Source organism: Pinus tabuliformis, chromosome 3_2 (genome assembly GCF_031772625.1).
Source record: "Pinus tabuliformis cultivar Carrire ecotype Pingquan chromosome 3_2, CPIR1, whole genome shotgun sequence".
NCBI classification, from domain to species: Eukaryota; Viridiplantae; Streptophyta; class Pinopsida; order Pinales; family Pinaceae; genus Pinus; species Pinus tabuliformis.
Window position 1 is genome coordinate 1092399169 of NC_142302.1, and position 15084 is coordinate 1092414252.

Here is a 15084-nt window from a genome sequence, read left to right on the forward strand (position 1 = left end):
GAAGGTTCTGGTACTAACTGTCATTTCCCTTTGTTTTATGATTTTTTCCTTTTTTCAAATTTAGGAATGGATGAGTTCCACGACACAGAACCTGGGAAAAGTTAAAAGGAAATAGTTAATAAAACAAAAAGAAACAACAATCTTAAAAATCTGAATGGCAACTCTTCAAAGTTCAAACAATAAAATATGTACGATTTTAGGAAACCGTTGTGTGATCCATATACTATAAAGCAATGTCGGGCCTCCATCTCTTTCACATTTATATTTCCCTTTGTTATTTGAATGTTTTTGTGCAAGTGTAAATAAATTTGAGCAGAATTAAGTATTCACCGATCTATCCTGAATAATCTTGTTGCTCTTAGTAAATGATTTATTCTATATAAAATTTACTGATATTATTCTTTCTTCAAAGTTACTAGTTGAATGTGATCTGTTTAGGCATCAAGCAAGCCTGTATAGCACTTCTTAAGTTTTTAGTCAAAAGTGTGATTATTGTGTTTAATTTACTAGCAATAATAATCTATAATAGCATTATAAATGTGTTCATTAGGCGTTCAACTATGTTCATATAATAGAGACAACATTCACAGCTTCCTAAAACATTGTAAGGTGAAAATAACCTGTAACAAATGCCGTGTGAAGGATAATAAAAAGACTGACGCTTGAATCCATTGTTATGGATAATAGGCTAGAAACATTCTGCATAAGGTCCTGTTTGAAGCATGCACCGATGACAATAATCTATAATACAACACCCAGCTTCTTACTCACCACTTGCATATCTCTTGATATAGCCTCATTCTTTCCCTGAAGTTGTCTTTGTTGATAAGAAATTTGAGTTTGTTTGCAATCATCACATTAGATTTATATACTATTTGAAGACAAAAGTTAAATTGTAGTAAAATCAGACGAATTTGAGATAATCCATACACAGAACATGGTTCTTTATGAAAGTTATGATTAGTTCTGAAAGTACAGTGGCAAAGTCAATGATGACTATTAAACTACTCCAAAAGACAATTGGCAACGGGATCTCTTTATAACTGCTCAAAAAGGAGAAGACATGAATTCTCAAAGTGTACATTATTTCAGTTGGAGTCTGGTAGCTTTATAAATAAGGCTAGACCAAAGCCAAAGTATTTACTCATGACAACATAACCACTCCATAAAATATAAGGAAATAGGACCTAAAGTAAATTGAGCGCTGAGCAACCAAGTTTAACCTTTAGTATTTACTTTTAAACATATGACTGTGACAATATAAATATTAAATCAAGGCATACATTTGTAATATGTTCAACAGTGGCAAAAGCCATAGTTCCCTGAGCAAGGTCAGTTCTCCTTTCAGTGCAAAATACACTAATAGTTAAAAGATTTAAAATCTGTCAAGCACAGGTGCTAAAATACTACAAGCCAGTTTGAGTTGGAGTTTCAATAGATATATTATCTGACTACTTCTGGTACAATTACTATTATACCACTTATACATATCCAAAAACCACTAACCTAGAATCCTAAGGTAACAACTAAGTCTATAAATGACTTACTACAATGTCACCACATTATTAAGGTAATAGAACTCCAGCGCTATCTCTTCTTAAAACCATATTTCTTGCGCTCATAAAATAGATCTGTTTTTGCACTTCCAAGGTTGACAATTTTGGGACATCCATCCCTATCTTTCTCCTGCTGTGTGCATTCCTTGCAGTAATATGCATCTGAAATGCCTAAACCACCACAAATCGAACACCTTCCCTGGTAGGATCCATAATTGCATTCATCACAGACTCGAACAAGAGTACATGGCCGCACATAGGAATCACAAATCACACATTTACCATCACACTTTTCACAAAGACGACCAATGGCAATCCCTGGTTGCTTACGACACATGATGAGATCAGGGTGGTGCTTAGCCATGTTTAACTGATATAATTCTTGTGCTAAAGCTGCAAAAGAAAATTTACGTATAAGATATCATCCTACATGAATACAACTTCAAAAAGCTTAAAGGATGTTGGAGACAAAGTAAGAGATGTGAAAGCATTTTATATTACACAGTTAAATGGACATCATATATATTCAATCTCACAACAGAAAACAATGCAATCCACAAACTCATTATAAGAAGAACATGCTCGCTGGTTTGATTTGCAATTTTGCAACTTTTGATATGGGAACCATGATAAGTGGTGTTGTTGGAGTATCCCTAGGACTAGGACATGTTTCCTGTACGTGGGGTGATGATCCAAAATTAGTGCTAAACTGCTTTGTTACACTAGTTTGAAACTTTGAATTCTTATACAAAGCTTCTCAATTTTCCAGCAATTTTGTTAAAACTTGGCTTAACAAATTAAAATTGGTATTTTAAAGAATTGAAATTGAGAATAGAACAGAAATAATCATAAACAATATTAAGCAAATTGATAACAGAGTTCACCCCACATGGGATACTTCACTAGTTTCACTTCAAAAATATGAACTGATCCATTAAAAATGACGCAAAGTACACCATCATCTCTTTACATCAAATAATGGTCTTCAATCTGCAAAAGAGTCACTGAGGTTTCGAGGAAGACAATAGCACAGATCTTCCAACCTTCAATAGCTTCTCCCCACAAATAATTAACACAAACTTGCCTTTTCTCTCAATAAAAGGGCTTCCTGCTGCCTTTAAATACAATATGCTTCATTCTATAATGTTTCCAAGGTGCATGGTACAGTTGTTAGGGTGTTATTATTTTGCATACAAGGTCAGGGTTCAAACCCCCCCCCAATCCACTCTTTGCATTTTCCTGGGAATTATACATCTCAAATGTTGCACTCACAACAAGATATTACGCATCTTAACGATTACAACAAAGGCATATGATATGTTATCATAACATGTATGGCATCATTTGGTTGGCAAATATCTAAAGCTTTTTTACATAGTTTCTCAAAATCCATATGTTTTAGATTTATCCAACATTGCTTAGGATTGCAAATCACGAAGAATATTTAAATGCAACCTCTACGCCTTATACATGTGATGTCCTCATGCCACATTGAAGCCCTGTGGTAGATTGGATTGCAAAGTTTTGGGAGTTACCATACATGTACCTTGGTTCAAAGACCAAACCAACCTTGCCACATGTTGCTTTTTAGTCAGTCCACATGTCAAAATTTCATATAATTCCAGTCAACGAGGTGACATCAGCACTGTATTTTTTCTACCTATTTATCTTCAACTTCAACAGGCCGCATCTTTTGCATACGGTGTCCAAGTGACCCTGCTCAAATTGCATGGAGTGCTCTTGACAAGCTCTTCGATGTGTGACATTTTCAGTAGAATTTCAGATCAACCGAGTGGATCAGTTGTGGGGATCCAAGTTCTCTTAGGAAGTGGGCACATAAGTTTTGATGGGATTCATTGTAGCATGAATGTGCCATATGGGAGAGATTTCCTTACACCCCTATGACCTAAGTCCCTTGACATGATGACATGGGACACAGAGGACACAAAATATGAGTGTCCAACACGTGGAATAGGGTTAAAATTGGCAACTAGGGCCAAACTCCATGTGAGTCATCTTATTTATGGAAGCTGATATTTTTCTTGGATCCCTCTCATCGAGAGGTGTAGGATTGATCTAAAGATCATCCAATTCCGATAAGTATTTATGGGGTTATGAATTTATTTGTGTTATAAGACAATTCGTCAAGGTCAGTCAACAACTAAATAACACCCACATGTGCTCAACGTTTTAGTATAAAAAGAGGTGGCTTGCTAGTCATTTGTACACACTCTTCTTGTGATCTCTTCCTTTCCACTTCTTTGGGTTTTGGTGGGAGGATAGATCCTAAGAGATATGCTGCCCTAGATGCTGCCATGGGGAAGAAGGATCTACGCAGCTCCTAGAAGATGATGCCTTAGCTCTATGTGCCCTAGAACTAGGACGTTGTCATGGTGAAGCTGCCTAAGACAAGGTCATGTTGAAGCTGCCCAAGTGACAAGCAGATTTGGAGGGCTGTTTGAGGACTGTTGAGAGGAGTTTAGGGCTGCCCAAGTGCCCTAACCAGAATAGTTAGGAACAGCAAAGTGACAAGCATATTTGGAGGGCTGTTCGAGGACTGTTGAGAGGAGTTTAGGGCTGCCCAAGTGCCCTAACCAGAACAGTTAGGAAGAGCAAAGTGAAAAGCAGATTTGGAGGGCTGTTCGAGGACTGTTGAGAGGAGTTTAGGGCAGCCCAAGTGCCCTAACCAGAACAGTTAGGAACAGCAAAGTGACAAGCAGATTTGGAGGGCTGTTTGAAGGCTGTTGAGAGGAGTTTAGGGCTGCCCAAGTGCCCTAACCAGAAAACAGTTAGGAACAGCAAAGTGACAAGAAGATTTGGAGCAGTGTTAGAGGTGTGTTGGGTCAAAGATATTGACCAGATTTGGATCAGATTCGGAGCAGCCTGTGGGAGCCACGTGTTGGGTTAACATGGAGTGTTGAATACCCCAAAGGAGTGCAGCATGATGTGATGGATGCAGCAGTATGGTATATTGCAGCAGCATGGTGCAGTAAGGTGCATGGAAAAACATGTTTAGATGCAGCAGTTGGACAGCAACAAGCAATGCAAGCGCCAACAAGCTAATGCAGGGGACAGCTGCAAGCATGGTGACACATGAGACAGCTGCAAGCATAGTGAAACATGGGACAACTGCAAGCATGGTGAAGCATGGACAGCAGCAGGAAGCCTAGGACAACTGCAGGATGATAAAGCATGGACAGAAGCAAGCACAGTGCTGCAAGTACATTGGGACAGCAGTATAATGCAGGGGACAGCTGCAAGCATGGCGACACATGAGACAGCTGCAAGCATAGTGAAACATGGGACAACTGCAAGCATGGTGAAGCATGGACAGCAGCGAGAAGCCTGGGACAACTGCAGCATGATAAAGCATGGACAGAAGCAAGCACAGTGCTGCAAGTACATTGGGACAGCAGTATAATGCAGGGGACAGCTGCAAGCATGGTGACACATGAGACAGCTGCAAGCATAGTGAAACATGGGACAACTGCAAGCATGGTGAAGCATGGACAGCAGCAAGAAGCCTGGGACAATTGCAGCATGATAAATCATGGACAGAAGCAAGCACAGTGCTGCAAGTACATTGGGACAGCAGTATAGTACTTGGTGCAGCAAGAACACAAAGCAGCAATGGTGCAGCAAAGACACAAAGCTGCAATGGTGCAGCCGTGGCACTAGGTACAACAGTGCTAAACACTAGGACAACAGCAACATTAGGTCCAGCATTGTGATGATGGGTGCGGCGTGGTGCGGCACGGTGAGGTGCAGCATGATGACGAGATGTAGCACAATGATAGGTGAAGGAGTCACCTTAGAGAATCAGTTGAAGCAGCATGCCTTCAATTGATTTCATGTATCATCTTCCTAGAGATGATCTATGCTCTTATCTAGATAAGTCAAAGTGTTGGCTTCTGTTGCAAATGTACTATTTCTTTCTCTCTCTCTGCTGAACTATTGAAGAACATATAAGAAAAATTGATCAAGGGTTTCCCCACATTGGGGTTTGTCCTTGGCTAGCGCCACATCTTGTGTCCTCTTGTCTTGGCTTGTCTTCTGCGATTTATGTTTATGTTCTATCTGCAGTTTACTTTAATGCTGATGTGATTGCTAATCTGGAAAAGATATTGAGCTAACTGTGAAAATTGAAATAAATTGCTCTAAGCATAGAACATATGTAAAGTTAACATGGTATCAGAGGTGAGGTGAAGACAAAGCCCAAGCAAGAGTGAAAGAGCAATCACCGAAGACAGTTGGGAAAGGACAAAAGGATCAATGGATTCCTCATCCCTCTTCTAACTCACCAAGGGTAAAGTCGAAGCAGAGAATATTATCAGAATGGCGCAACAGAAGTTTCTAATGGCCTACCTAAAGATCACTTCAATAGGAAGTCCGGATCTAAGGAAAGGCAGATGCCATTATGCGAAGGAGTGTCGGAATGGCAGGGACACATCACTTGATGATGATAACAATCACTCCAGGGACATCTTCAATGATAGAGGAATGACAGGTAATCCAGGTCATCAAGGAAACGGTCTACACTTCACAGAAAGCAAGGAACCCCAGGTATGAAGAATCAAATGTTGTTTCTAATAAGATAAAGAAGCACTATCTTGTATTGGCCCTCTCCTTTAGATTCTTTGGGAATCTGGCTTATCGATTATAGTGCTTCAAGGCACTTCATTAGATAGAAGGGTTCTCTCTCTAATTTGGTAGAGATGGAAACAATCGTGGGATTATACTTGGAGCCAATGCCACCTACCCAGGAAAGGGTGTAGGGAATGTTACCCCTCAATTGAATGAGGGTAACTCGATTCATTTACAGAATCTCTTTTATGTACCTAATCACAAGAACCTGGTGTCCATTTCAGCAATGGAAGTCAAAGGTTGCAGGGTGGCATTCATCGATGGAAAGGTACATGTTTGAAAATAGAATTTTCAAAGATGCTTTTACTCATGGGTTCAGGGTTGGCAATTTGTATCAAGTTGCAGGAAGTCCATCGGGGACCATGTCAGTTGACACATAGCACCGAAGGTCTGTAGGTCAGATGATGACTCGGATACCTTAATTCAAGAAGAGCATAAAGGTACATGTCTAAGATGAAACGAAGGAAAATCTTACAAGGGGACAATTCCCCTCATGAAGCAGATCCACAGGTTTGGAACAACCCAAGGGGTTTGAGATTCATGATTAGGAATCTCATGTATACAGGTGGAAAAAATACCTCTATGGCTTGAAGTAAAACACCCCGGGCCTAATATGAGAGGATTGATAGCGTTTGATGAAGCTGAGATTCACTAAAAGTGAAGCCGATCTAAACCATTGTTTGAAGGTTGTGGATGATAGACCTCTCATACCGGCACCTTCTGAGAAACAACCAATTTTTGATAGGTGCAGACCCTCTCACTTGCAGAAGTAAGAGGGAGTTGGATTCCAGATATGGAATGTAAACTGCAAGCCCGTGACTACCTCGAGGATCTTAACTTTCAGAAGTTATATGGTGGTGATGTCGAACCAGACTTGGGAAATGCCTATGAGTTTCATAAACTCATTGGCATTGATGTTCTTGATGAACTTCCGTTCGTATATATGCTTTGCAGTTAGCATGGTGAGCTCATATTTGGTTGAGCCTCACTAGATTGGTGCCAAGAATCTTCTGAGATATCTTCAGGGCACAATCTCTCATGGATTGAGATACACTGTCGGAAATATGAAGCTGCATGATTATTCAAATGCTGACTGGGCAGGCAGTGTGGAGGATCACTAGAGCACTTCTCAGTGTTGGTTCTCTCAGGATTCTGTTTTGATATCATGTATGAGCAAGAAGCAGAAGTCGGTTGCTATAAGCACCGCCGAGACCGAATACTTGCTACGAGTATGATCTCGTGTGAAGCTACCTGGTTGTGGAAGCTCATCAGTGGGTTGTTTGTACACATGATGAATACCACTGTGATTCTTTGTGACAACCAGGGGGGGATTCGATTACTGAGGAATCCCGTATTCGATGATTGCTCCAGCAGATAGACATCAGATACTACCTTATCTAGGATATGGTAAATCAATGAGCGAGGAGGCTCCATCGCATTGAGACTGATGTACAGGTCACAGACACTTTGTCAAAGCCCCGGGGAAAGGTCAAATTTGTGATTTTCCCGAACGACTTGGAGTCATTGAGAGACCTTCATATAAGGGTCCCACATGTTGCATGCACTAAGCTCTAGGAGGTCTGAGGGGCTTAGGGTACTTACTGGAGCGACATACGACCACATGGCAACTCACCCTCCCCTGGTGGTGCGCTATGTACAGGGTGACAGGTTCAACGTTTCCCTGTGATACCTCGTGGCGACTATGGAACAGGATGATTAGTTCTCCTATGGGCCGGGATGATTAGTTCTCCCGTGGCAACTATGGAACAAGATGATTAGTTCCCCTGTGGGCTGGGATGATTAGTTCTCCTATGGCGACTATGAGCCAGGATGATTAGTTCTCCTGTGGCGACCAATGGACAGGATGATTCGTTCTCCTATGGACAGGATGATTAGTTCTCCTCTCGAGGCATCCTACCCATGCAGTCTGGGACTCATGGGAAGTACCTCTCATCTGATCAATGAGCAGGGAAATGGGGTTAGGGACCATTGTAGTACTATCGATGGACGCATCGTTGTATCTACCATAACTCCCTATGCTAGGATGACCTTCATTGATCTGGGATCAATAAAACTGACTTCGAGTCAATAAAAGTGATATGACACTCTCTTCATATGGAACTGACTTCGGGTCAGTAGAGAATGGTATGCGACATTCTCGATCAATTCTTCTTCTTCATGGTTCAACAGAACAGAGCAGAGCGGAGCTCAGCAAAGCAGAACTGAGCAGAGTAGAGCTCAGAAAAACAGTGCAAGTCGGACATATGGATCAGCGGATGGAGTTCTCCCTAGTTGAGAGGGAGTGTTAAAATTGACAACTAGGGCCAAACTCCATGTGGGTCATCTTATTTATGGAAGCTGATATTTTTCTTGGATCCCTCTCATCGAGAGGTGTAGGATTGTTCTAAAGATCATCCAATTCCGATAAGTATTCATGGAGTTATGAATTTATTTGTGTTATAAGACGATTTGTCAAGGTCAGCCAACAACTAAATAACACCCACATGTGCTCAACGTTTTTGTATAAAAAGAGGTGGCTTGCTAGTCATTTGTACACACTCTTCTTGTGATCTCTTCCTTTCCACTTGTCTTTGGGTTTTGGTGGGAGGATAAATCCTAAGAGATATGTTGCCCTAAGAAGAGTTGCCCTAGACGCTGCCATGGGGAAGAAGGATCTACGCAGCTCCTAGAAGATGATGCCCTAGCTCTATGTGCCCTAGATCTAGGACGTTGTCATGGTGAAGCTGCCTAAGACAAAGTCATGTTGAAGTTGCCCAAGTGACAAGCAGATTTGGAGGGTTGTTCAAGGACTGTTGAGAGGAGTTTAGGGTTTCCCAAGTGCCCTAACCAAAACAGTTAGGAACAGCAAAGTGACAAGCATATTTGGAGGGTTGTTCGAGGACTGTTGAGAGGAGTTTAGGGCTGCCCAAGTGCCCTAACCAAAACAATTAGGAACAACAAAGTGACAAGAAGATTTGGAGGGTTGTTCGAGGACTGTTGAGAGGAGTTTAGGGCTACCCAAGTGCCCTAACCAGAACAGTTAGGAACAGCAAAGTGACAAGCAGATTTGGAGTAGTGTTAGAGGTGCATTAGGTCAAAGATATTGACCAGATTTGGATCAGATTCGGAGCAGCCTGCGGGAGCCACGTGTTGGGTTAACATGGAGTGTTGAATACCCCAAAGGAATGCAAAATGATGTGATGGATGCAGCAGTATGGTATATTGCAGCAGCATGGTGCAGTAAGGTGCATGGAACAACATGTTTAGATGCAGCAGTTGGACAGCAACAAGCAATGCAAGGGACAACAAGCTAATACATGGGACAGCTGCAAGCATGGTGACACATGAGATAGCTGCAAGCATAGTGAAACATGGGACAACTGCAAGCATGGTGAAGCATGGACAACAGCAAGAAGCTTGGGATAGCAGTAGCATGGTGAAGCATGGATAGCAGCAAGAAGCATGGACAGCAACAAGAAGCATGGACAGCAGCAAGCACAGTGTTGCAAGTACATTGGGACAGCAGTATAGTACTTGGTGCAGCGAGGACACAAAGCAGCAATGGTGTAGCAAGCACATGGGTGACAGCATTGTGCAGCCGTGGCACTAGGTACAACAGTGCTAAACACTGGGACAACAGCGACATGAGGTCCAACATTGTGATGATGGGTGCAACATGGTGCAACACGGTGAGGTACAACATGATGACGAGATGTAGCACAATGATAGGTGAAGGAGTCACTTTAGAGAATCAGTTGAAGCAGCATGTCTTCAACTGATCTCATGTATCATCTTCCTAGAGATGATCTATGCACTTATCTAAATAAGTCAAAGTGTTGACTTATGTTGCAAATGTACTATCTCTCTCTCTCTACTGAACTATTGAAGAACATATAAGAAGAATTGATCAAGGGTTTCCCCACATTGGGGTTTGTCCCTGGCTAGCGCCACATCTTGTGTCCTCTTGTCTTGGCTTGTCTTCTGCGATTTATGTTTATGTTCTATTCACAGTTTACTTTAATGCTGATGTGATTGCTAATCTGGAAAAGATATTGAGCTAACTGTGAAAATTGAAATAAATTGCTCTAAGCATAGAACATACCTAAAATTAACAAATAGCAACCCTAGAAATGGGACACGGTTTCTATATATATACGAAACAACATTATGAAATTACACATACAATATGAAATATTGACGTAAAGATTCAAATTTTGTTTGAATTTAAAATCTAGAACATTTACATGATACAAATTCAAATACAACTAGTTACTGCTTAGTATGTACTAGTACTACATCATTGATGCTCAAATGACAAACACACATAAATTACAGCGTTCTTATTAAATCATCAAAATCAAAATGTATTACACAGACACTAAGTCACTCCTACTATAGGTGGGAATGACAATGGCAAATAAAAAATAAGATAGATACTACAACCATAGATGGAAGAATCTCATATAGCTCATAACTATTTTAATCCTCTTCCATGTCAAAGTCATCAAAATTAACATCACTATCAATGCTCTATCCTCCATCCTCCTCCTCCTCTATATCCAATCCAATCAATGCATTTGTTGGTGTGGAAGATAACCCTTCAAAAGGATCACCATCATCAAAAGTGATTGGCCCTAGCACTAGTTCATTTAGATCCAAGTTGGCGACTGCCAACTCAACACTGTTATCCAAACCCTTATCATCGGGAAATTATAGTGTCCCCAACTCAAACCAAAAAAACTAACAGTTGTCAGCAAATCAACTATCCTTTCCTTGGCTTACCCAAGAGGAAAAGGACACAGAGTCACAATCGGTTTGGGCGCTGTTAGATTCAGTCTGGTCAGCCCTCCGTCAGAGATCAAAGCTCTTTGTGCATTTCAATTTTAGGTGTCCCGTTTCATTCACTCAGTTGCATTTCACTAGGGACATGTCATGATCTAACGGAGAAAGTCATGATACTCATTTCCCCTCATGTCTGGCCTCTGCTGGTTCAGGTCTTGGTCCAAAAATTAATCAAAGTCATGATAGTCAAGGTCTGGTCCTGTTACAGGGCAGATTCATTTTTATGGTTTGGGTCTAGAAATTCATCAGTTTGGTCTCGGAAAACATGCCCAGAACAAAGTCATGCAGGCCAGAGGGAGATCTTATACACCTACAGTGCAGAAAGCTTCATCATCACCGCAAGAGACATCGACTTTTCTTCAAAACTCTGTTTTGAAGAACAGTCAAACAAGGTCAACTATGACAAAATTTTCCAAAAAATCGACAGTTGACATTTTTAGACGCAGTCAGAGATTTCAAAGCCAGATGCTCCGTCATACAATCCCCGCAAAGAAAGGTGTATTAAAGAAGTGCAAAAAAAAAACATTATAAAGTGGGTTTTCATAGAAGGAAAAATCAAACCAGTTTCTTTAAAGCCTATAAATACATATGGTAGCCCAAAGCAAAGCCATTGTGCCATTGAAGACTTGGAAAGACATTGCAGAAGGTGGAAGAGTGAGATTGGTGAGTGTTTGAGTGAGTGGGAGGCGATTTGGTAAGCACGGCGCATACACCAGGTCACGCGGCGCACACACAGCGCGCGGCGCATTGGCAGTCGGCCTGCAGTGTGAAATTTGCAAGGGCGCGACGCATATAAGGCGCGCGGCGCACACAGTCCAGCAGCCCGAAAACGGTGCCCAAACACTTCAACAGTCGGGAAAGCTAGCAAATCAAGAGGTAGGCTCTGTTGTCAACTCTTCTCCATCAGTTTTGTCGTTTATATGGTATGCATAAGACGTTTAAATGGTACCCCAAAAGCACAAGGTCGACCATGAAAAGAATCATCAAAAACAACGATAGTGGGGGTTGCAAATTTGCAATGATGCCACCAAGGTCTGCTCCCCTCCCCTTGTCTCCTCACTCCTCCTCGTTCCCGCCTCCATTCCCATCATGATTCCTAAGGAAAACGCCCTAAAACCGCCCTAAACCCTCTCCCCTGTTTTTCAAACAAATTTGGGTGATTTTAACAGTGCGCGGCGCACTCATCTTGCGCGGCGCACTGGGGCCGGTTCACAGTCTAAATTTGCCACTGGCGCGGCGCACTGGGCAGTGCGCGCGGCGCACAGACTTATAAGCCCGAAAATGCACCAGTTTGCCTAAATTTTTATGAATGCCTATCATGCTTGAGAGGTAGACCAAACTACCTTCACTCTTGGCATTAATTTTGGGAAGAATACCATGATTTTGAGGCTATGAACCGAATGCAAAAACTTTTTGAAAATAAACAAAGGAAGACACCAAGAAATCAAAAGCTAGGGTTCTGCTACAGTGACATGATTGCAAAATATGCTGCTATCCTACCTCTATCAGCTAATTCCCCCGGAGCTTTTTCCCATAATGGTTACCCTAGCTACATTGTGAACATATCCCTTTGTCTCCTTTACTCATATAGCTCAAAGGTCCCTTAACCCTACCCCATCAAAACCACACCCCAAACACCCCCAAATCCCTGACAAATTTCCCCTTTAAACCCCTATCCCTATTTCATCATTCCCCTCCTAATATTCCCTATTTTATTGTCCCCTTGGTGACAGATTTGCAGAGCATCTACCAGGACTATTGGATTCAGAGGACAGCACAAAAATCAGGGTACAAACAGCAGTAATGGCATCGGGAACTTCATCAGACTATGAGGGGGAAACTCACAGTGACACAGCTTCTGGAGAACAGGCCCCCCGGAGACCTAGGAGTGGCAGACATGTCAGGGATGAACCAAATACCCTCACCGAGTTGCAGGCATGCCCCCTCACTATGTCTTGTTTCCAACACTTGGCATGTTTCGAATTTTGTCAGAGGGTGGCAAATGTCAGGATTCATCATGAGTTGGCCCGTCTTTTTGCACTTCACCTACACGAAGGACAGTCTATCTTGGCAAGGGTCACTTTCACATTGACACCCGAAACCATATCAGTGGCAACAGGCATACCAAATGTTGGAGAAAAGTGGCACAAGAAGATGAAGGTGGAGAGGGAACTTTATGAGCCTTACATCAAGGCCAGTTGTTTGAGTCAGCTCACTAGAGTTTTCCCATTCAGATTTCTGAGAGATGATTATGCTCCGCTCATGAGATTGATCATGAAATACTTCAGTTGTGAGGGGAGGTTTTCTCGCCTTTATGCATATCACATCAGGTTGCTCATGCACTTTACCAGGGTACGTATGATGAACCTCCCATTTTTCATCTGCGGGAACATAGAGAGGATGAGAAAGTTCATGCAGCACAAGACCCCTCGGCAGCAGCTCAACAATGTATATCACTTCGCTCTTATCCAGATTTTGGTGGACCATCAGTTGGGATTGCAGGGCATTGCTTGGGAGGACTTCATCTCCCGTGATTTCTTCAGCGCCCCACAGGGAGTATCAGAGGCAAAACATGAGATAGGTGGTCCTTCTCATCAGCATGAGCGCCATGAGACCACTGTGGTGCCATTTTCCATCACATATCAGAGAGGCTATCCGAAAGGCACCAGGCCTTTGTTTGCAGCAGCAAAGCGAGTGTTATCTCCACCCGGGGTGGAAGGGGCCTCGCTTCCTACATCGGCAATACAGGTACAGGTACGGGACAAGGGCAAGAAGCCCAAGCATGAGGAGGGGCCTTCAGGTGTGCCACCAGGTGAAAGAAAGACCGGACCCATTCTCCTTCGTGATGATGATGATGCAGGTACACGTCCACAAAATGCACAGCTGAAAGAGATCTTCCAGGAGCAAGAGGCAAAGATTCACTCTTTGACACTCAAGTTGGAGATGGCCAAATGGAACATCAGGTATTTGGAGCAGAGGAACAAACAGCTGGAAGACCAACATGTGATCATGGAGCTGCAGAACATCCGTGAGGATCGCCTGACTGCCCAGCAGAGGGGGATTGAATTCACTTCATTGGAGCAACAGGTTAGGGATGATCGTGAGTCTGTTCTTGAGAGAGTGAACATGCACCTGGACAACATGCTGAACAAAGCCGATGACGACAACACACTGCTGAGACACATGGCTCGTCATTACAGGGCACGGAACTTGAGTTTGAGAGCCCGAATAAGGAGTTTGAAAGCAAAACTGAGGAAAGCCACAAAAAGGGCAAAAAGGGCAAAAGAGCAAGATAGGCTCAAAATCTTGGCTGAGGCTTCCTTGGTTCAGCAAGGTACCCCATAGAGAACTTCCAGCCCAAATCTCAAAAAATTTGGGCAAATTTTGGTCACAAGGAAATTTTTTGGGCGAAAAACAGGGATTTTCTCCCTGTGCACCGCGCACCCTGCGCGCGCTAAAATTCTAGACCTCAGATCGAGGAACGGCTTACATATTTGGATTCAGCATTGAAAAATACATCTACTGGTGTCCGGGCAAGAAATTTTGATAAGTTTTGGGTCTCCTAAAGGTCAAAAAACACCCAAAAATGGCCCCTCTGCCACTTTTTGAACACACAGAAAGTAGTCTTGGGAGAATGAAGTTTTGGATGGGCAAATGAGCTTCAAATTCAGAAATTCCAGTGGGGTTAGAAAGTAGACAGGCCAAGCTTTCCAACAAGCCCACTTGGGCACATTTTGGACACCTGCAAGTGCCCCAAAACAGGCCCTAAAGTAGTGCGACACACAGAGAAAAGTGTGCGGTGCACAGAGGAAATTTTGCCCAGTTCGCTCCCGTTTCGCGAAAATTCGGGTCGCGACATCTCCAAGTGGGCCCGGTCATTCACTCTTCGGTTTTTTGGCACCAAAGGCAGCTTTTAAAGAGTTTTCTCTCCAGGTGGGCATCTATCCAAGTGGCGAAGAATGCAAAGGGTCACCACACGCCAAATGTCATGCTTGAGAGCGCTGCACCTGTAGCTGATGGTTGGCTCTCCATTTCCATTTCG

At 42.6% G+C, this 15084-nt stretch overlaps 1 pseudogene across 1 annotated transcript in view; it reads right to left on the minus strand.

The window, feature by feature from the left end:
• Positions 1–1197: 1197 nt before the first annotated feature.
• Positions 1198–15084, minus strand: part of LOC149184480 (PHD finger-like domain-containing protein 5A pseudogene) — a 37314-nt pseudogene continuing 23427 nt past the window's right edge. Inside the window, exon 2 of the transcript XR_016257263.1 lies at positions 1198–1949. The product of XR_016257263.1 is annotated as a PHD finger-like domain-containing protein 5A pseudogene (transcript). The remainder of the gene's footprint in view (positions 1950–15084) is intronic.